Source organism: Sorex araneus, chromosome X (assembly GCF_027595985.1).
Source record: "Sorex araneus isolate mSorAra2 chromosome X, mSorAra2.pri, whole genome shotgun sequence".
Lineage (NCBI taxonomy): Eukaryota > Metazoa > Chordata > Mammalia > Eulipotyphla > Soricidae > Sorex > Sorex araneus.
Window position 1 is genome coordinate 113,026,280 of NC_073313.1, and position 22,024 is coordinate 113,048,303.

Below are 22,024 nucleotides of genomic sequence, written 5' to 3' on the forward strand. Positions count from 1 at the left end.
GGACTGTGAGCTGGGCTATGTAATTTCTGGCAGAATTTTCCCTGGACTTTATACAGAAATCCAAAACCGAGCAGACGCTGCCGCGTCCGCGCGACTTAACATTTATAATTGTCAGCAATGTGAAACGGTTCCATTTGAACAGGTCTGACTTGGGGGAGAAACTCCAAATAATAACAGTAAGTTTTTGTTGAAATATTGAAGGTTTTTAATGTAGCAGCCACCTATGGACTGTGAACTAAGCGAAAGCCCCACGCTAGCCGACGTGGCTTGGCGTACACCATACTATGAGGCGCAGGAAGGGGGATGAGGGGGAAAAAGAAAAAAAAAGGGAAAAGGAAAAAGAAAAAAAAGAGAGAGAGAGTTATGTCAACTATAGTGAGTTTTGTGTTGAATTATGGAATGTAATCAAGGTAAAGAAAAAATGAAATGAAATTCATTAGTTATACAGTAGGGGGTAGGGGGTGGGGGCGGGGGGTATACTGGGGTTTCTGGTGGTGGAATATGGGCACTGGTGAAGGGATGGGTGTTTGAATATTGTATAACTGACATATAAACCTGAGAACTTTGTAACTTTCCACATGGTGATTTAATAAAAATTTAAAATAAAAAAATAAAAATAAAGTCGGTTTGATGAAAATTACAGTGAAAGTCAATGATATAGAAAGCAATACAAAGTGTCAATGAAACAAGGGATTTGTTTTTTGTTCTTATTGCCATCTTCTTTTTTAAAAAGTTTATTAGAGAATCACTGTGATGTACAGTTACAATCTTATGAACTTTTGTGTTTGCATTTTACTCATACAGTGATCGTTTACCCATCCCTCCACCATTCACCTCCACCAGTGATCCCAGTATCCCTCTCACCACCCTCACTCCATCCCCCACCACCCCACCCTGCCTCTTTGGCAGGGCAGTCCTCTTTGTTCTCTCTCCTTTTGAGTGTTGTAGTTTGCAATAGAGGTGTTGAGTGGCCATCATGTTAGGTCTATAGTCTACTTTCAGCTTGCATCTTCCAACCCGAATGGGTCCTCCCAACATCCTCTACTTGGGGGATTTGTTCTTTCTAAAACTAGCAAAACCTTAGCTAAAATCACTAAGGTAAAAAGAGAAGAATACCAAATACATAAGATCAAATATGATGAGAAAAATCAAAATAGAAACTTCAGAAGTTCAAAAAAAAAATCATGAGGTTACTATGAACAACTTTATGCCGTCAAGGTTGAAAACCTAAAAGAAATGGATGATTTCTTAGAATCATAATAACTCCCAAAATTGAACCAAGAGGAAAGAAAAAACCTGAATAGACCAATAGAAACAACCAGTGCTGGCACAGATTCGGAGAGAAAGAGACTTTTATTCATTGTTGGTGATAATGCTGACTGGGTCCACCTTTTTGGAAAACAATATGGGAATTTCTCAAAAAACTAGAAATTGAGCTTTTATTTCCTAAAATACCACTTCTGGAATATACCCTAGGGGTTCAAAAACCACAATAGAAATGACATCTGGACTTGTATGTTCATTGCAGCACTGTTCACAATAGCCAGAATCTGGAAACAACCCAAGTGCCTGAGAACAGACGACTGGTTAAAGAAACTTTTGTATATATACACAACAGAATTCTATGAAGCTGTTATAAAAATGAAGTCATTAAATGTTCTTATAAGTGGATGGACATGGAGAGTATCATGCTAAGTGAAAATGAGTCAGAAAGAACGGAGCAGACATAGAATGACTGCACTAATTTTTGGAATAAAAAATAACAAAGTATGAGACTAACACTCAAGGACAGTAGAAATAGTGGCCAGAAGTATTGCTCCATGATTGGAAACCTGCCTCATTAGCTGAAGGAGAAGGCAGTTGGGATAGAGAAGAGACAACTAAGTCAATGATGATTGGAGGGATGGCTTGGGATGGGAAATGTGTGCTGAAAGTATACAGAGGATCAAACATGATGGCCTCTCAGTATCAGTATGTAAACAATAATGCCCCAAAGTAGAGAGAAAGAAAGAAAGTGCTTGCATAGAGGCAGGGTTTGGGGGAGTGGGAGGAGGGATACTGGGAACATTGGTAGTGGGAAACCTACACTGGTGGAGGGATGGGTGTTTGATTATTTTATGACAGAAACTCAATCATGAAAGTTTTGTAACTGTATTGATCTGCATCTCTCTGATGATTAGTGATGTAGAGCACTTTTTTCATGTGCCTTTTGGCCATTCGTATCTCTTCCTTGGTAAAGTTTCTGTTCATTTCTTCGCCCCTTTTTTTGATGGGGTTGGATGTTTTCTTCTTGTAGAGTTCAACCAGTGCTTTATATACCATTGATATCAACCCCTTATCTGATGGGTATTATGTAAATATCCTTTCCCATTCTGTAGATAGTCTTTGTATTCTGGTCGCTGTATCTTTTGTGGTGCAGAAGCTTTTTAGTTTAATGTAGTCCTATTTGTTGATCTCTGTTTTTACTAGATTGCTTAGTTCCGTGTCATCTTTGAAGATACCTTTATCTTCAATATCCTGGAGGGTTTTTGCCTACCTTGTCTTCAATGTACCTTATGGTTTGTGGTCTGATGTTGAGGTCTTTAATCCATTTTGATCTGACTTTTGTGCATGGTGTCAGGTCGAGTTCTAAGCCTATTTTTTTGCATGTGGTTGTCCAGTTGTGCCAGCACCATTTGTTAAAGAGACTTTCCTTGCTCCACTTCACATCTCTTGCACCTTTATCAAAGATTAGATGATCATACATTTGAGGTTGTGTGTGGGGATATTCCACCATGAGATACCACCTCCTACCACAGAGGCTAGCACACATCCAAAAGAACAAAAGCAACTGCTGTTGGAGAGGATGTGGGGAGAAAGGGACCCTTCTACACTGCTGGTGGGAATGTCGGCTAGTTCAGCCCTTTTGGAAAACAATATGGACGATTCTTAAAAAACTAGAAGTTGAGCTCCCATTTGACCCAGCAATACCACTGCTGGGAATATATCCCAGAAAAGCCAAAAAGTATAGTCGAAATGACATCTGCACTTATATGTTAATCGCAGCACTGTTTACAATGGCCAGAATCTGGAAAAAACCCGAGTGCCCTAGAACAGATGACTGGTTGAAGAAATTCTGGTACATCTATACAATGGAATACTATGCAGCTGTTAGAAAGAATGAGGTCATGACGTTTGCATATAAGTGGATCAGCATGGAAAGTATTATGCTAAGTGAAATGAGTCAGAAAGAGAGAGACAGACATAGAAAGATTGCACTCATCTGTGGACTATAGAATAATAGACTATAAGACTAACACCCAAGAATAGTAGAAATAAGTACCAGGAGGTTGTCTCCATGGCTTGGAGGCTGGTCTCTCATTCTGGGCAACTCAGAGAAGGGAACACCAAGTAAAATGTGGTTGGAGGTCATGTGGGGGAAAGATGATGCGGGCCGAATATAGACTAGAGTCTGAACACAATGGCCACTCAACACCTTTATTGCAAACCACAACACCTAATCAGAGAGAGAGAACAAAAGGGAATACCCTGCCATAGTGGCAGTGTGGGGTGGGGGGAGACGGGACTGGGGAGGGGGGGAGGGACGTTGGGTTTACTGGTGGTGTGGAGAATGGGCACTGGTGAAGGGATGGGTTATCAAACTTTGTAAGGGAGAAACATGAGCACAAAAATGTATAAATCTGTAACTGTACCCTCACGTTGACTCACAAATTAAAAATAAACTATTGATTAAAAAAGAAAGTTTTGTAACTATCTCATGCTTATTCAATTAAAAATAAAAATTCACTGTATCGCTGTCATCACATTGTTCATTGATTTACTCGTGCAGGCGCCAGTACTATCTTCATTAGTCCCAGCCCTGAGATTTTAGCAGCCTCTCCTTACTCGTTTTTCCCAATGAATGGGGACTCTTTTCAGGGTAAGGGGAATGAGACCTGTTATTGTTACTGTATTTGTCATATTGAATACACCACGGAGAGCTTGCCAGACTCTTCCATGCGGGCAGGATACTCTCAGAAGCTTGCCCGGCTCTCTCTGAGAGGTATATATGTATGTATATATATATACATATATATAGATAATATATATAGATATATTTGCCGTTATTATGATGTGCTGTGCCATTATGATGATGTGCTGTGCAGGCACAAAGCGGCCGCGAGGTCCAGGAATATGTTCACTCATGCATGAGGCTAGGCCTGAGCATGTGGGAAGAGGCAGTTGGGTAGTGGAGGTCAGTCAACTGCCAGGGGGCTGGGTCCCTTAGGGCGGTGAGGGCTCTCACCTGCTCCCTTCTGGGGAACCTCTGCTGCAGAGTCTGGTGGCATGGTTATGGGGGCCTCATTTTATGCTCCCTTCCGGGAGAAGCAGCCGTGAGTACTTTTTTTCACTTATCCAGTGAAAAAATTAAACTTAGAAAAAATAGAAATGTTGACTTAGGTACTGTGGTTTACAAAACCATTATAGATAAGGTTTCATATATAAAACATTCCAGCAGCACGCACTCCACCATTGTTCCAGTGTGTTCTTCCAATTCTTCCCACTGCCACCACCTGAAAACCAGTTCTCAGTTTATGATGCTTTGAAGCTTTTGTTATTTCCCTATTGTTCTATTTTTTTGTTTTGTTTTTAGGGTGTTTAGCCATATTCAGTGGTATTTAAGTCTTACTCCTGGTTCTGCTCTCTGGGATCACTCCCCACAACCATAAAGTGTGGAGGATCAAAACCAGGTTAGCCACAAGCAAGACAAGTGCCATGCCTGCTGTATTATCTCATGATCGCCTGTCTACTGCATTTCTTGATATCCCACATATGAGAGAAATAATTCTGTATTTCTTGACAAGTTGATATTCAAGTGTTTGAGAAAGAGAATAGTGAAGGTTAACCCTAAGTTTGAAAGAATAGTGGTGCTGCACTTTACTAAAACAAGGAATACTTAAAGGAAAGCAGGATGAACCTCACCAAGAGCAGACCAGGAGGAAAACCCAGGTATGCGGGTACCCATTACTGAGATCTCCAAGCCTGCTTGGATCTGGACAGGGCCTCCTCCACCCAGAACTCCAGTTTTCCAGTAGCTTGGCAGTCACACCCACAAACTTTCCCCAGCACCATGTAATCTCATCAACAGCCAATATTTAGGGACTATAAAACAAAGCTCCCAGAAGAGAGCAATGCAGAATCTCCTTCCCCTGCGCCAGGCTATTTTCTTCAGGGACCCCTAGGAGGGGGGCGGGTTGAGTCTTCTTCCCTGCCCAAAGCAGAACCTCAGCAGCTGAAAACCTCCAGAACCCAACCACAGTCATGCTCAAGGCCTCTCTCTCAGGTAATAAATGTAATCAATGTTAAATAATACATGATTATTTATATTATAATCAAAGTAAACAGTAAATTTAAATGAGAAATCAAAGTAAATTTAAATAATAAATCTAAGCAAACAATAAATTAAGAATAATTAAAGTAAATAATAGACTTACTCAATGCTATGAGCATTGAGTAAAAAAGAGACCATACTAGTAAAATGATAGCCAGTGCTACAGGTGAGAGGCCTGCGAAGTGAAGTCAAAATAATAGCTGAGGTCAAGCAGAGTATCTCTGACTGTTAGAGATGCTAGAGGAATCAGAATAGTGGGGGGAAATGCATAGTTTTTTCTTGTGTTCTTAAAGCTTTCTTTATCAGAGTAACTTGTATTTGCCCAAAATGCTTATACAATTATAGAACAATATCCTACTTATTGATTTTTCTTGATTTTTTGTTTTTATTTGAGCCAAATTGAGTGGATGCTTGAGGGATATACCTGACCCATTTTTCAGGGGTCACTCTTGCTGTGCCCAGTATATCATACTCTTCTGCGGATCATGGGCCCTATAGCCCTTTGAGGAATCTCTCCAGTTCCCCTTTTATTTATTCAATTTGAGAGGTTCTGAAGAGTGTCCAAGGGAGTAATTACAATTATTTCAGTATTGGCAAGTTGTCTTGACTACTGTTATAATAAAGTACCATTAGAATGTTTTATGTGGAAACAAACTGAGAAAGAAAAATAACTAAGCAGATGAATGATTTCAGTATGTTTTAGTTAAAGGCATGTTTAAATCTTGATAGGTTCTTTGGGGAGCTATATTTGTGCTCAAAATGTCATAGTCCTCAGGATAAACTCAGAATACCACCCTGATGAGAATAATCATGATGAACTTAGGGATGATATTACTTGAGCCTCATGGTTTAGATGGGCTTGTTATACATGATTGCGCTTGTCTTGCCAAAACTGTTTAACACAGGCCTTGTTTTCTCTAGAGAATAGTTTGAATAGACAGCTTATCAGTATTTATTATCTGAAATTAAATTGGTTAGGAACTTCCCTGCACGTTATTTTATTTTGTTGACTCATGCTACTAATATCCTGCTCTATAATTAAGGGGAAAATCCCCTTAGTCTTATCTAACATATTTTGTTTGTTGAAAGAATTTTAGGTTTATCAACCAACACAGACCACAATTCAGGATATGAGCTTCATGCAAAACTTCATGAATTTAGTTGGAAGTGTTAATTGGTATCAGTTGGAAGACTGATTTATTTCTTTGTTATTTGAACAAATAAGCTATTTGGAGGCATTTATGGAAGTTTCGTTCATAGATGTTGAAGGACATAACCTAGTTTAACCTTTCACTCACCAAAAGTCTTTTTCTAACAGGATCAATGCTGCATGCCTCTGAGAAACAATCCTGATTATTTAGCTAATGTCAATGAGTAAAAAATTGCAAAGATACAAAACAGGCAACTTCAAATAACTGTCTACAAACCTAAACTGCATCAGTGGCTCATAAACACCAGAGAAATACATTAAAATTAATTCATAAATAAAACTTGATTCCTGGGAACCAGCCACATTATTCAGCTTAGGAGATCATGATTTACTGAGAGTTTAGGTAAAAAACTAGGGACCTGTTTTTCAAAATTTCTTCTTATGATTTGGAGAACCACCCAAAGATAGAAAATAATTTTCCAAAGTATCTCATCTAGGTGTTCAGAATGTTCTGGAGTGATAATACAGCAGGATGGATGCTTATCATCTAGGCAGCTAACCCGCGTTCAATCCTCACCACTGCAAATAAGGCCCTGAGACCCACTGGTGGTGATACCTGAGTGCTCAGCTTGGAGTAAGCCCTGAGAACCTCCATATGTACTTCCACAAAGAAAACGAAGCAAACAGAATGTGCTGGTTTAGATTTAAGACACTTCTGCTTCCAAAATAAAGGTAAATTTGGACAAATATGGAAAATTTCTTTAAAAACATTTAACTCTGTGAAGGAAATAAAATATGATATAAAGAAATGGAGTCAAATTACTGTTCATGAGTTGGAAGGATTAATATTGTCAAAACATGAACCAGAGGGCCAGAGCGATAGAACATTGGGGAGGGTCTTTCTTTGGCACGAGGTTGACCTGGGTTCAATCCCCAGCATCTCATGTCTTCCCCCAAGCCCTTCTAGGAGTGATCCGTGAGTGCAAAGCCAGACGTCAGCCCTGAGTAAAATGGGTGTGGCCAAAACTTCACTATGTACATGCCCCAGCAAAAACAAAAACAAAACACAAATAGTTGGAATCCCAAAACATGAGCCAGAGAGTTGGTACAACAGATTTCTTGCCTTGCACGCAACCAAACTGGATTCTAATCATATATCTATTAATCACGATAAGTTGGCTTTGTTGATTTATCTTCCAATTCTATTTGCATTTATTTAAGTTTTGTTGGAACAATTAATATGAAATAAATTTGTTATATGCCTGATAATAAGGCAGACTAGGGGATGGCAGGGACCCTGGTGATACTGGTATTAGAATTGGTGTTACAATACAATTCTATTATAAAAAGTTTGTAAATCATGTTGTCTTAATTAAAATGAATATATATCAAAATATATGCCTCTAGAAGTTACTAAGATAGTCTCTATCACTTGTATCACTTGTCATCCCGTTATTCATCGATTTGCTCAAGAGGGTATCAGTAACGTCTCTATTCACCCCTGTCACATACTAGTGTAGCCCAATGGTGTCTGCTTGCTCTAGGAACATGAAGAGCCTCAAACCATTTATTAAGGGTCTTGGTAAAGAAGTCTGACCACCTTGTAGGTAGGCGGCCACTCAGTCTTTTGACGTCCGGTGGAATCCAGTTGGTAACAGCTCTAGTCCAGCAGTCATCTCTGAATCGCATTAAGTGTCCAGCCCATCAGATTTTCAATGCCTTGGCAAACGAGACAGCATCCCTGATTCTTGACCGTTGACGGAGGTCAGACCTCTGGATTCCTTCGCTCCCTTGAGTGGAATGTGATACTCCAAGCATAGTTCTTTCAATTCCTCTTTGGGATACACGAATAGAAAGAAAATTAGTCTTGTTCCTCCTGTGTTAAAACCACAATGTTGAAAATATTAAGTTACTTTTTTGGAAAATTTGGGAACCACATCTGGTGATAGTCTAGGGTTACTCTAAAATTGGGGAACCATGCAGTGCTGGGGATTGAACCTGGCTATTCCATATACATAGCATGTTCTTAGTTCTTTGGGCTATTTCTCCAGCCCTGAATACTGTTCATCTTACTGAAGGGAGAAGAATCTTCTCTGTAAATCTAATGCAGGATGCAAAATTCAACAATACTGACAGAATCTCCAATGTAAACTCATCCTACAGAAAATTCAACATTTGCACATACAATATCTGTGTCAAGAATTCAATATTATTAATTTCCCAAAAACTAATTTTCAAAATATTCAAATATATGGCAAAGTTAAAAGACTGTGTAGGAAAAACTTATATAATGAGCACCAAAATTCTACTTTTTATTCATATATTCATTCTTTAAAGTTGAACTACTTATATATTTAGTTATAAGTTCTGGGAATATAATGTATATGATGACTAAATTAATAAATAACAATACTCTTTTCTTATTAAAAAGTTATTCAGAATAAATGTTTACAGTTCTAATCCAAGGAAAAACAGAATTATGTAATATGATATTAACTAAAGTTACTGGAATAATCATTTTGCAATGTACAAATATCAAATTATCATGATGAAACACTTCATGATGTTTTATGTTATTATATCTCAGTATACCTATAAAAATAAGTATCTTATTTGAACTGTAGTTTACTTACTATAGTATTTATAGGAACTGTGATTTATAATCCTTTTAATGTTTCCATTTCAGGAACACAATGTTAATTAACCATGATTACTAGAGTTATTAATATCCCCCTACCACTGTCTCTAGGCCTGCTCCCATATTCCCTCCACCTTACTTAGAAAACTCAGATCTACAGGTCAGGACTTCACAAACCATTTATATTTACCACTGATTTTCATTCAAAGAAATGTAATATGGGCAACTGCTGCCAGAAACACCTTGGACTCATTATGCAGTAGATTTTGAATTACATGTTGCCATTCAAAAACTCTCTACTGTTGTCAACTATTTTAAAATTCCATATTTACTTATGCAACCACGTATGAAGTCATAACCCACAACTTAAGGAGTTAAAATATATACAGATTCTCAGTGTCTGTTATTAGTATTCTCCTAACACATTCCTTTATAGTTCACATATAAGCAAAATCATTTGGTATTTGCCCTTACTTTTTTGACTCACTTTACTCAGCATGATATTCTCTAGTTGTATCAAAATTGCAGCCAAGTTTTCTCATTTATTTTTATTAAAAACCATAATTTACATAATTTACATAGTTACTGATAGTTGATCTTTTTTTTTTTTTGCTTTTTTGGGTCACACCCAGCGATGCTCAGAGGTTAGTTACTCCTGGCTTTGCACTCAGGAATTACTCCTGGCGGTGCTTGGGGGAACCATATGGGATGCCGGGGATCGAACCCGGGTTGGCTGCGTGCAAGGCAAACGTCCTACCCACTGTGCTATCGCTCCGGCCCCTGATAGTTGATCTTTAGGCATACAATAATTCAACACCAATGACTCCCAGTGTCAACTTCCCTTGACCAGTGTTCCCAGATTCCCCCACTCCACTGCTTCCTGTCAACTTGACAGGCACATTACAAAGTTTCACAGGTTGCTGCTTAAGTCTCATGTTTTCTTAACCTGTGTTTTGGACATATGGCTATACCCTTCACTCATGTAACTGGTATAACTGAACCCCTGATGCTTTTTCACCCATTATTTCTCCTTCTCTTCCCCCCTTGACTTTTTCCCTTTTCTGTTGATCTCTCTAAACACTAGAGTCAAAGGTCATCTAGCCATCCCCACTTTACTTCAATGCATTTCCTGATCTAGTGTTCTATATTCCACAGATAAGTGATGTTATCCTTTGTATGTTTTACTTCTTCTTACTTATTTCACTCAACATAATATCTTTTAGTACTAAATATGTTGCAGAAAATTATATGATTTTATAGTTCCTTGCATCTGCATAGTATTCCATTGTGTATATACACATATATGAATATATATGTATATATCGCATCTTCATAATTCATTCATCTGTCATTGAACACCTAGGTTGATTCTGCATCTTAGCTATTGCAATAAGTGCAGCAATAAATAATGCTGTGTATATTGTCCTTTGAATGTTTTATGTTCATTTATAATCAAGTCCTCAACAAAACATAGATGGAAGAAACAATCACATTTACTTTTAATGAAATAAACCCTGGTTGATGGATTTAGGATGAATAGTTTGAACTAGGTCAATTTTCAGCTCTGGAGGAAGTTCTGATACTTAACAGAAACATATTTTCTTGGGATTACAGTTTTGATGTCTTAAGGTAACAAAACTTCAAAGACTAAAACAGTACTTTTTACTAAGTCATGTGATAATGGTTCATCATTTAAATTATGCAAACGTTTCACTTAATTTACAAAGTTAAATGCAAAAGGATCTATCTTATAGAAGTGCTCTGATAGTTAAGTGACATAATTCGAGTTCTAAGTGCATGTCTGGTACATATAAATCTTTCAATGGTAGTAGTAGTCATTCATTCATATGAGAATAAGATCTTTAAAAATAAAATCAGAGTGTGGTGTTAAAAACCAAGAAAATATTTTTAAAGAAAAGTCAGTAGATGTAGATATATCCAAAGCACAGATCCAACAACATGGAAAACATGAGCTCTAAGCCTCAACCACTGAATTTTGTAATATGTCTGTCAAGGTGACAGTCTGGGAATGAAAAGGGATTATGGAGTATGTGAACAGTGGTAGAAGGAAATTGACAGTGAAGATGGGATTGGAGTTGAAATACTAAATGCCTACAACAACTATCAATAAATTTGTAAATCACTTTTTTTAATGAAATGAAAAATTATAAAAGCAAGTTTCAATTAAAGAAAAATGTATAACAAAAAGACCAGATATGTTTAAAATCAATGGTAGTCCATTTTTTCTAAGTAGCTATTAAGAAAACATATTTTAGCGACTGGAGAGACAACTCAAAGGTTAAACCCACTCTACATGTAGAAACCAAGGGTTCAATACCTGGCACCATTGGTCTTCTCAACACTACCTTCTGGACCCCTGAGCACTAAGCCAAAAGCAACCTCCAAGCACTGTCAGAAGTGACCAAAAATAAGACCAAAAAAAGTACATATCTGCATGTGACATAATTAAAATACTCTTTTGCACTTTCTTCAAAATGAACAATTTCCTCACAACTAACAACTCACATAAATAAACTGGAACCCACAGTTCAGTTTTGTTATTAAGCAGCCAGAGAACTCATTTGTAATCTAATCTTGCCTATAAATTCTTTTTTTGGAAGTTTTCCTAACTTTGAATAAAAGCTTTTTGACTTTGAGTGTATTAAAAACTTACATGGCTCTAGGCATAATTTTCCCTCCTCTTTATTGCACTTCTCTGCCAGATTTCAAATCACATTAGGTGACTTCTGTTTCTATCATGACTGCTGCCCTTTAAACTATGTAATAAATGGGTAACATAGTGTTTAGACCATAACATTCTAGAAGTTTTGTAACTTATGTAATGCTGGCCGCAAAAGAGAAGGAACCTGAGAGGAGGGGTGTGAGGATGAGTGACTAAGTTTATGATTGTGGGATTAACAGAAACCATAAATCAGAGGACAAGACTAGCAAATGGTAGAATTTATTAGGGAAATGCAAATCAAAATGACAACGAGGTATTACCTCATACAAGAGAGAGTGTAATATATCAAAAGACCAAAAGAAACACCAGTGTCTCTAGAGTTCCAGTGAAAAATGAACCCGCATTAAATGTTCCTGGAAATGTCACTTGTTTCAGCCTCTAAGAAAAGAAGTGCTAAGGCATAGTAAAACCTAAGACTAAAGTTTCCAAATGATTCAATGATCCCTTTGTATGACACCCATCCCTGATACCTATCCCTAAACCACAATAGCATTAAATAAAAATGCTTCTTGTACAACTATGTTCATTGTTCTATCGCTAAGGTGTAGACCCAATTCAAAGGTACAATAGTAGATGAATTTAAAAAAAGCTATGGCAAAAATACACAATGAGATATTATTCAACTATAAGAAAAGATGAAAACTTACTATTTGCTAAAGTTTTGTGTATGGGAATACAACAGGCTGAGAATATCCAAATAATTTTGTGAAAGAAATAGAAAAACAAGAGGACATCTATAACCATATTTTAAACCTGAGCCATAGTAGTAAATACAGATGGTATTACACCAGGTAGAAAAATATGCCAATAAAACATAAGAAAATATTCAGAATAGATGGTGATTATTCATACTTGTTTAAACGATTGAACTATAGCAAATAGGGCACAAAAAGATGTGAGAGTCTCCTCCTCATTCAACAGAAGCTGTCTATTCTTCAACAGTGCCAGCCGCATACATTAGACTTGAACGAGAAGATTCGAGTAAACAAATTTGGTCATATTTGGAGCAATAGCACAGCAGATAGGGCATTTGCCTTTCACATGGCCAAAAGGGATTCAATTCCTCCCCCCCTCTCGGAGAGCCTGGCAAGCTTTCGAGAGTATCTCACACACATGGCAGAGCCTGGCAAGCTACCCAGGGTATATTCAATACGACAAAAACAGTAGCAACAAGTCTCATAATAGAGACGTTACTGGTGCCTGTTTGAGCAGATCAATGAGCAGCGGGATGACAGTGATACAGTGATTTGGCACGTGGTTACCAGGGCTACCTTTCACTCCAGCAAAGTATAAATTGAGGTCATCAGCAAACCTTTATTGATCTCAACTACATGGTATGCATGTTCCAGTACAATACTACCTTTGGCAAGTTCAATGAAACAGTCATGGCCAAGAATAGGAAACTTGTCATCAACTGAAGCTCTGTCTCCATCTTCCTCAGATGAGATCCTAAAAACATCAAATGGGGTGACACTGGTGCTGAGCAGGTCCAGAAGTCCATTTGGGTCATCACCACCCAGAGGAATTCTGGGACTCACTTGAAGGAGTGAGCCGAAAGGATCATCATCTCTGCATCTTCTGCCAATGTACCCATGTTAATGGTGGGGGTGAATCATGAGAATAATGACAACTCCCTCAACAATTCCTCTGCACCACCAACTGCTTGGCCCCCCTGGCAAAGGTATCCCAGAAAACTTTTGTGTCACAGGGGTTCTTATGACCATAGTCCATGCCATTACTGCCACCTAGAAGACTGTAGACAGAACCCTAGGAAGCTGAGATTTGAGAGACAAGGCAGAACATCATCCCTCTGCTACTGACATTGCTAAGGCTGTGGGAAAGGTCATCCTAGAACTGAACAGGTAGCTGAACAGCATAACCTTCAGAGACCACATTCCCAAAGTGTCTGTTGTGAATATGAACTCCCGAAGACTACATAAAGAAGATGATAAAATAGGCATCACAGGGTCCTCTCAAGAGGTATATTGGGCTAGACGAGAATCAGGTTGTCCTGATTCTTTAACAGACAGCTTCTGGACCTTCAATCCTGGGGCTGACAACACCTTCAATGGCCACTTTGTGAAGCTCATTTCCTGGCAAGACAGTGAGCTTAGCTACATCAATAGAGTCGAGAACACCATGGTTCATATGGCCTCCATCAATAAAGTGCACTGCACCCCACCCATTTTTATTGAATCACCGTGAGATACAGTTAAAAGCTTTTTTGTTTGAATTACAGTCAGACAATGATCAAATATCTATCCCTCCACCAGTGCACATTTTCCACAACCAATGTCCCCAGTAGCCCCCCTTCCCAACCCTCCCCCTGCATCTATAGCAGACAATTTCCCCCATACTCTCTCTTTCTATTTTTGAGCATTATAGTTCACAAAATATGGTTTACAATAAATACTGACAGGCTATCAACTTTGGTCCTTTATCTACTAGCAGCACATATCTCTCATCCCAAATGACTCCTCCAACCATCATTGACTCAGTGATCTCTTCTCTATTCCAGCTGCCTTCTCCCCAGCTCATGAGGCAGTCTTCCAAACCGTGGAGCAATATTCCAGGTCCTTGTCACTAATATCCTTGTGTGTCAGTCTCAAGTTATTTTATATTCCACAAATGAGTACGGTCATTCTCTGTCTGTCTCTCTCTTTCTGACTCATTTTCAATTAGCATGATACTATCCATGACTATCCACTTATAAGCAAGTTTCATAACTTCACCTTTCCTAATAGCTGAATAGTATTCCATTGTGGAGATGTACCAAAGTTCCTTTAACCAATCTTCTGTTCTAGGGCACTTGGTTTGTTTCCAGATTCTCGCTATTTTAAACAGTGATTCAATGAAAATACAGGTGCAGATGTCATTTTTACTGTGCTTTTTTGCACCCTCAGAATATATTCCCAGAAGTGATATTGTGGGGTCATATAGAAGCTCAATATCTAGTTTTTGAAGGAATGCCCATATTGTTTTCCAAAAAGGCTGGACCAGTCAGGATTCCCACCAACAATGAAACAGAGTCACTTTCTCCCCACATTCATACCAGCACTAGTTTTTCTTGTACTTTATGATGTGCGCCACTCTCCTTGGTGTGAGATGATATCTCATTGTTGTTTTGATTTGAATCTCCCAGATGATTAGCAGTATGGAGTATTTTTTAATTTCTTTTTTAATCACTGTGGTATACAGTTACAAAGCTTTCATGTTTGACTTTCAATCATACAATGATCAAATACCCATCCCTCCACCAGTGAACATTCTCCACCACCAATGTCCCCAGTATACTCCCCCTTTCTAACCCTCCCCCTGACTCTATGGCAGAAAATTTCCCCCATTCTCTCTACTTTTGGGCATTATGGTTTGCAGTACAGATACTGAGAGGTTATCATGTTTCGTCCTTTATCTTTCAGCAGACATCTCCCATCCGGAACAATTCCTGCAACCATCATTGTCTTAGTGATCTCTTGTAGAGCAGTTTTTATTTGCCTTTTGGCCATTTGTATTTATTTTTTTAATAAGCTTCTCCTTATTTCTTCTTTTCATTTTGATGGGGTTATAGTTTTTTTTTCTTCTACAATTCTGGACAGGATAGGGCGTTTGCCTTGCACACAGCCCACCCGAGTTCAATTCCTCCGTCCCTCTCAGAGAGCATGGCAAGCTACCGAGAGTATCCTGCCCGCACAGCAAAATCTGGTAAAATACCCGTGGCATATTGGATATGCCAAAAAACAGTAACAACAAGTCTCACAATGGAGACGTTACTGGTGCCCGCTCGAGCAAATCGATGAACAATTTGACTACAGTGCTACAGTGCTACTAGTGCCTTGTATATCCTGGATATTAACTCCTTATCAGATGGGTATTGGGTAAATATTCTTTATAATTACATGGGCTCTTTCTGTATTTTGGTCATTGTTTCGTTTTTTAAATTTTTTTTTATTTTATTGAATCACCGTGAGATAGTTACAAGCTTTCATGTTTGAATTACAATCCCACAAAGATCAAACACCCATCCCTCCACCAGTGCACATTCCACACCACCAATATCCCGGGTATAACCCCTTTTCCCACCCTCCCCTTGCCTCTATGGAAGACAATATCCCCCATACTCTCTCTCTCTCTACTTTCGGGCATTATAGTTTGCAACACAGACACTGAGAGGTCATCATGTTTGGTCCATTATCTACTTTCGGCATGCATCTCCCATCCCAAGAGCTTCCTCCAGCCATCATTTTCTTAGTGATCCCTTCTCTATTCCATCTGCCTTCTCCCCTCCGCTCATGAAGCAGGCGTCCAGCTATTTGGAAATTCCCCTGGCCCTTGTTTCTACTGTCCTTGGGTGTCAGTCTCATATGGTGCTACCCTACAGTCCACAAATGAGTGCAGTCCCTCTATGTCTGTCCCTCTCTTTCTGACTCATTTCACTTAGCCTGATACTCTCCATGTTTATCCATTTATAAGCAAATTCCATGACTTCATCTCTCCTAACAGCTGCATAGTATTCCATTGTGGAGATGTACCAAAGTTTCTTTAACTGGTCACTGTTTCTTTTGAGGTGCACAAACTACTTTATTATTTTTTTTGCTTTTTTGGTCATACCCAGAAATGCACAGGGGTTACTCCTGGCTCTGCCCTCAGGAATCACCCCTGGCGGTGCTCAGGGGACCATATGGGATGCTGGGAATCGAACCTGGGTCGACCGTGTGCAAGGCAAACGCTCTACCCGCTGTGCTATCGCTTCAGCCCCCGAAACTACTTTATTTAATGTTTGTTTATGTTTGTTTCCACTTGCCTAATCAGTAATGTTTCATCCTTAAAGATGCTTTTAGCTTCAATATCATGGAAGTTCTGACTATGTTTTCCTTCATGTACCTTATGGATTAAAGTTTGATATTTAGGTCTTTTATCCACTTTGATCTGACTTGTGCCTGAACTTAGACAGAGGTTACAGTTCAGGTTTTTGCAGGTGCTGTCCAGTTTTTCCAGCACCACTTGTTGAAGAGGCTTTCCTTGTTTCACTTCACATTTGTTGCTCCTTTATCAAAGATTCACTGTATCACTGTCACTGTCATCCTGTTGCTCACCGATTTGCTCCAGGGGGTACCCGTAACACCTCCATTGTGAGACTTGTTACTGTTTTGGGCATATTGAATATGCCACGGGTAGTTTGCCAAGCTCTGCCATGCAGGTGAGATACTTTCAGTAGCTTGCTGGGCTCTCTGAGGGGGGGGGGGCGGAGCAATCAAACCCAGATCAGCTGTGTGCAAGGCAAACGCCCTACCCGCTGTGCTAAGTGATTATATATTTGCGATTCTGTGACATAATATTCAACTCTGTTCCAGTGCTCCACGTGTCTGTTTCTAGTCCAATACCATGCTGTTTTAATTACAACTGCTTTGTAGTAAAGTTTGAATTTGGGGAAGGTTGTGTCACCCATTTTCTTTTTTCCAAGGGTTGTTTTAGCTATTCATGGGGAGTTATTTTTCTATATGAATTTCAGGAGGGTTTTGAGTATTTCTTTTAAAAGTGTCATGGGTATCCTGATAGGGAGTGTGTTAAATCTATATAGTGCTTTGGGAAGTATTGCCATTTTGAGAATGTTAATCCTCCCTATCTATGAGCAGGAGATGTGTTTCCATTTCCTAAAGTCCTTTTTTATTTAGTGAAGTAGCATTTTGTAATTTTCCTTGTATAGGTCCTTCACCTCTTTATTTAAGCTAATTCCAAGTTACTTCACTTTCTGTGACACTATTATGAATGAGATTTTTTAAAATATCTTATTATTCTCTTTTATTATTTGTATATAGGAAAGCCATGGACTTTGAGCTGTTGATTTTGTAGCCTTCCACTTTATTATACAAACCTATTGTTTCTAGGGCAGAATCACCTGCCCCCGCATCAGGCTGTCTTCACCGGGGGTCCCCTCAGAGGGGAATGGGTTAAGTTTTCCTCCCCACCCCAAGCAGAGCCCCAGCAGCCGAAAACCTCCAAAACCCAGCCACAACCATGCTCAAGGACACTCTTCACATGCTCGGATGAGCCTCACCCATGAAGGAGCTGACAGAGGAATCCAGGTATGTGGGAGCTGCGACTGAGATCTCCAAGCCTGTTCAGATGGGGACTGAGCCTCCTCCACCCAGATCCCCAGTTTTCCAGTAGTTTGGCAGTCACACCCACAAACTTCCCCCATGCCATATAATCTCATCAATGGCCAAGATCCAGAGACTATAAAACAAAGCTCCAGGAAGAGAGCGAGGCAGAATCTTTCATCATGGCAGAGCCTTGCAAGCTACCTGTGGTGTATTCAGTATGCCAAAAACATAACAATGATGGGCCCTATTCCCCTTACCCCGAACAAGACAGAGATGAATGGAGATGTTGCTGGCTCCCACTCAAGCAAATCAATGAGCAACGGGACAACAGTGATACAATGATACAGTGATTATTTCTAGGAGCTTTTTTGTAGAGTCTTTAGGATTTTCTAAGTATAGTATCATACCATCCTTCAATAGTGATAGATTGACCCTTCCTTTCCTATCTGTGTCACTTGGTATCTTTTTTTTTTTTGCCTAACTGCTATGACCAGAACTTCCAGAACTATATTGAATAGGAGTGGCGAGAGCAGGCAACCTTGTCTTGTACTCGATCTTAGATGGAATGCTTTTAGTTTCTCCCCTTTGAAACTGATGCTTGCCGACCCCACCCATTTTTAATAAAATAAAAAGAAATAAGAAAGGCATTTTTCTCACAAATTGCAGTGGATCAATTGGATATCAACATTAAAAACAGAAAAATAAAATAATTTTACTATATATTCAAATCCGTTCTATATAGACTGTGAACTAAATGCAAAACTTAACATAATAATATTTAGGAAGTAGTAACAGTAAATGTACCTTGGTTACCTTGGGGGTAAGTTACAGTTTCTTAAATAGCTCACATAAAAAGCTTATCCTGAAAGAAGTTATTTATAAAATCACAATAAATTTAAGCACATTTGTTTAAAGATTTCACAATACGCAAAAATCAAATTACAGTGCAATGAAAAATATTCCATAAAACAAATGATTGATAAATCACACTAAAATTGACAACATCTGTTCATTGGCATAATGATAGGTTTAAAAGCAATACGTAGTGTGATCTAAAAGATTACCAAAACATAATCAGCAAGGAATTCATGTCTATAAGGTACAAAGAGCTCACATAAATAAAAAAATAATAGTTAACAACCCAGTATAAAATTTGGCAGATTTCAGCAAACATCTTACACAACAGTCTTAAAGATTCCTCAACCTCATTACTAATCATTGAATTGTGAAATTAGAGAAAAACTATGATCACATTGCATAAATGTTGAAATGGGAAAAAATGTCAAATGTGGGTGACTATGTAGAATAACTTAAATTGTAAAGTATTTTTGTTAATAATGTTAAATGTCATATCATGACCTTATCTGTGCCATGGGTGCTTTCTTTACTGGTTGTGGTGGGATTTGGGGGTGTGAATTTTACAAGCATTGCTCAAGCACCTCTGCAGATACACCTACCATGTTCATGGACCCTTGTGGTGTTGCCTTCATTCAGGCAAAGAATATGCTTATCTCCTATACTATCTTTTCTATTCTGGATGATTTGGTGACTGAAAAAGCTCCCAAGGCCACTACTTGCTGTTAATGTCTGATAACAGCTCTCAGCATCACCTCAGCATATGAAAGCGGCTCTCCTTGAACAATCACCTAAAGTCATTGAGCTATATTCCAAGAACCCCCGGATATTTGTTTAAGAAAAAAAAAGATTTATCTTCACACAGATAATTACCCAAAAATTTTCATTGCAACTTTAACCAATATAGCCAAATTTAGTAAGCGACCACAAACTACCAATCAGCAAATAAATAACTTGCTGTACATCGAATCAAAGAAAGAGCAGTTGAAAATAAAATGAAACAAACTGCTTATTCATGCAACAACATGGATAAATCTCAAAACCATTAAGTGAAAAACCAGATTCAAAAGTCTGCACGCTCAATTAGTTAATTAAAATGACATTCTGGAAAAGATTATAATCTAAGGGAAGGAAACAATGAGTATATGCCAAGGTTTAGTGGTGGGGAAAGGAATTTGGAATATAAAAGATTGTCATAAGGAAAAATTTAGAAAAAATAAATATATATCTTAATTGTGCTGATATCATATGAAATATTTTCAAACTTCATCTAAATTTAACATTGTTAATTATACATTTTATGTGAATTGAACCTCAGTATTTTTTAAAATAGGATGCTAAAGTAAAAAAAATTAAATAGTGCAAATTAGATACTGCCACATTTATTTTAAGTGAAAAAGTGTGTCTTGAAAGAGGAAAAAACTATACCTGTTTACCAGGACACAAGTACAAATTTATAAAGATCAGAACACAGTGAAGGAGCTGCAAAACATACATAACAGAGTATCCTAACAATAAATGTTTCCTCTATAAAAATAATGAAAGAATCTGGAAAAATCGTCAAAAATTTTGTATTTGGAACTCTGCAAATTAATCAAAGTCTTGAAATAAGTTATTACAGGAAAACATCTGAGAAGCCAGAGAGATAGTTCAACAGACTAGAACACACGCTCTATACACAGAAGGCCGCATTTGAATATCTAGTATCACACAGTGTAATGCGACCACATTAGAGTGGCCGTTAAACAACAGAAAACCCGAGTCTCCAAAAAATTACTTGATGGAATGACAGATTTGAGAAAAAATGACCAGTGTATAAAAATATCACATGCATTCAAAGAAACAAATCTGTAAAATCACTGAGCTATCAACTTTATAGTTAGGTTGGCCATGGTAGAATAAGAGCAATAATCTCACATTATCATATCCAAGAAGGTCTATTGTATTCCTCGTCGTCAATGTTGTCAATGACAGCATCTTCCCATGTTGAGACAATTAGTGCCAAAGAGCTTCCAGTTGGTGTTCATTCTGGGAGTTCTTTTCTTAAACTTAATGTTTGCAGATCTTTCTCCCCGCTCTGTGAAGTAGAATTTTGCACAAAGGAGACTGTGTTCTGATCCTGTTTGGAATTTTGGGACAACAACGACTTCGGTCAGGCAAAACCATTGATTGAATATGATGTGGTCAATTTCATGGTGTAACTGTCCACCGGGAGACTCCCCTGTCAAACGTTTAGATTTGGCTTTCTGGGACTGTGAGTTACCTTGGATAGTCTTGGTCGACATGATGAACTCAGTTTCTCGCCCTGTTCATTCCATTCTAGGCCATGGGTCCTGATGTGGCGTTCTTCGAGAGACCTTCTCAGTCGCATTTTGGCATTTAGATCACTGACAATGATCTTGTAGAAGATATGGTCTTTATATAACTTCCCCAGTTTCATGTAGAATTTCTCAATTTCCTCTTCATTGTAGTTGGATGTTGGTGTGTAGATGACAAAGAGAGAAACTGCCGGCAGTGAGCCACATCTATTCAAGAGTAATTGTCCAATTCGGGTTGTTAGGCATTTGAATGAATCAATAGCTCATGGCCAAGTCCATGTTGACAAGGACACAGATGCCACCGGTGCCTTCTGTTGTCGCATGTTCTGAGGAACAGTTCTCCAGTGTCAAAAATGTTGTGATGTGATTGATGTCTTCTCATCTCCGTCAGACTAATGATGTCGTACATGGAATGTGAAGCAGCATCATAGAATGTGGAGCAAAACCCACTGGGATTTTAGGAATTTCAACTAAAGAGATATAATAAATTGACCTCAAGCAAATAAAGAGCTATGAAACTTTTTAAAAGCTTGAGATCTTTTAAAAGCTGGAGTACTTTTATTCTAGCAGTTGTGTACTAGGAAGTCAAGACATAATAATCACAAATGATTTTTTAAATTGCAATCCTTAAATTATACAGCAATATACTATGACTCAAATTTTAGTTATTACTATCCTTCAAATATGAAGAAATGTATTAATTTATAAATTTTCATAGATAGTGTAGTCTCACCAACATAATATTGTCTTCTATACCACACTCATATGAGAATTAAGACCAGCCAATATCAAACTGACTTTAAACCTTATTGTGTTCCTGGCTCAGTATATCTAGAGCAAATTTGTAA

The 22,024-nt window shown here is 38.3% G+C and overlaps 1 pseudogene; it reads left to right on the forward strand.

The window, feature by feature from the left end:
• Window positions 1–223: 223 nt before the first annotated feature.
• Window positions 224–13,768, forward strand: LOC101547608 (glyceraldehyde-3-phosphate dehydrogenase-like; annotated as a pseudogene).
• Window positions 13,769–22,024: the final 8,256 nt, after the last annotated feature.